Source organism: Benincasa hispida, unplaced genomic scaffold, assembly GCF_009727055.1.
Source record: "Benincasa hispida cultivar B227 unplaced genomic scaffold, ASM972705v1 Contig159, whole genome shotgun sequence".
NCBI lineage: Eukaryota > Viridiplantae > Streptophyta > Magnoliopsida > Cucurbitales > Cucurbitaceae > Benincasa > Benincasa hispida.
In genome coordinates this window covers 1390170-1392709 of record NW_024064153.1, presented here as the reverse complement: position 1 = coordinate 1392709, position 2540 = coordinate 1390170, and positions in this window count along the sequence as shown.

Genomic DNA, 2540 nt, shown 5'->3' with positions numbered 1-2540 from the left:
CGCAATACAAAATTTTAGCATGTACAAAGAATCAAGAAATAGCTTCTATACATAAAAATTAATGAATGAAATAATCCTTTGTATTTGATTCAGAAGAGCGCACGGTGAATGATTAACACTATGCATCCATTAACGCAAATGCATCTTTGTAGAGGACGGGCAACAACGCATGTATCAACGTAACACACCCCTCAACTCAACGCATTTCTGGAGGATGGGCGCACTGTATTTCTACTGGCGCAACACTACCTCAACATAGTGCATTTTTGCTAAGTACGGGCGAAAAATACATACAAGCGCAACACACCCCTCAGCGCAATGCATTTAGGTTGGATGGACGTAAAGTGTATCTTGTTATCAGAAGATGCACCCATCATTGCAATGCATACCAATCTTTATTATTCTTTCTAATTCATCAAACACACAAGTCGATAAGACTTTGCGGTGTTCATCGTTTTATTCAGTCATTCACAGAAATCTTAAGAACAGCGCTATACTAATGCATAAAAGTAAAGAAACTAAACACGACATGGAAATACACAATTGAATTAAATTGAAAGTAGATACGTAAAGCAGTAAAGGCTAATTCTAATAAGCAGTAAATAACGCAATTTAAAAAAAAAATCAGTAAATGAAAGCTGTAAAGAAAGCACTTAAACATAGATATAGGGATGCTAATTGAAAGAAGTTTTTCAGAGTTACTGCAATAGCATCCCCGCAAGCGGTCAATCCTGCTTGCCTAAGTTGATAGTCTCTATGCGTTGATTTCATTTGGCTCTAATGATTGAGCCTACCTCCTTGCCTCATCCCACAGTGTATACGGGAAGAGATATAATCTAATTCTTTCTGGAGTCACACCAGCTATGGAGAATGTGTTGCATGTTTCTACGAAGCGGGTCAAATGAGCATGCAGGTCTTCTCCTTGTAGACGAACTGTCTCGCATTTTGGATCATTTGAAGCACGACCGACCTTATCTCAAATCTTGCATTCTCCACAACCATAGGTCTTGAAATTCTAGCGCTTAATTTGGTTCTGATGTGTTCCTGCGCGAAAAATACACATGATCTCTGGGTCAGCTTAGAATTTCTAGATCAAGTCCAGTACTCATAAACCATCAGACTGCTCTTCGCGATAAATAGCCAGTACAAAGAGATCTGTCCTGCAAAATACCACAAAAGTACTCAACACTAACCATTACCAATCCCCGACAACGGCGACATAAACTTGTTGACATGAAATTGAATGTGATCTTATGCATGCATTATGACGATAGATACTGTGCTATAAGCTCATGTTGCCATAAACTTGTAACGCTAAAAATGGAATGTCATGCTGTAATATCACTTATACACACTACTTCTAAATATGCGTTGTTAATGATATGCGTTGTTAATGATATGCTTGTAGTATGCGATAAGTAATGCGTGTGTGAAACCTGGATTTCCATTATTCCTACTTAAGTAGGTAGTTAAGGAAATTAACTAAGTAAAAGTTAAATCCTATGTTGAAGTGAAGGAAATTTCTAGGTGTTGAATAGATTTTCCTTGAGTAGTTTTGAGTTAAGCTTAAATTCATGAAAAATTGACTAAGTGTTGGACTAGGCATTGCCATGTGTTGGCCATAAGATCTTGGAGAGATTATTTGGGCCAAGGGAGAAGTTGAATTGGGAGTGACGCATGCCTTGGAGGTTAGACCAATACATTAGGCTGAATGGATGCGTTGGATACGTTGGATACGTTGGATGATGGATGCGTTGGATGCGTTGGATGATGAATGCGATGGATGCATTGGAAGGGTGGTATGCATCCATACGGCTGAAGGAAGAAAGTTGAAAGTGATACGTTGGAAGGCTGGGATGGCACGAGGGTCAGCGGTGCAAAGGGCATGCGGATGCAAGGATATGCGAGGACGCAGGCAGGGCATGTGCTGGAGGGTGGCATGCGACGATGCACAACGCCCATGCGTCGAATGGCCATGCCAAGCGCCCCTGCCCATACGTCGAGCGCCCTGCCGAGCGTTCATGCATCGAGCACCCCTACAATGTGTTTAAACGCCCTGCCAAGCGCCCATGCGGCCGAGCAAGCCATGCGTCGGTGGCCAGCACCTAAGCCACATGCCCATGTGTCGATCGGCTAGCGCCTATGCCAAGCACCATGCGCCCATGCCGAGCAAGCCTTGCGTTGATACCTAGTGAGCCATGCATCGAGGATGAGTGGCCATCCTATGTGTTAGTGATGGCTGGCTCTTGTGATGGCTAAGTTAGATTGCGATGGTAGTGAGATGGCTTGCTATGCGTTGATGGCATACTATGCGTTGAACATCCAAGGGTTTGTGGACGCATAGGAAGGATGAGCTCATATGGAGGACGTCATCCGGACATGTGGCTTGTTAGGAGGAATTTTTAAATTTTAAGCAAATTAGGTGGATGCATAAGAAGACATGTAAAGGATGAGGGCTATGCATTGGTGAAAGGAGAAGAAGACACTTTGTCTTGCGTTGATGTAAGAATGCGTTGATGGTATGAAGAAAAGACACTTGG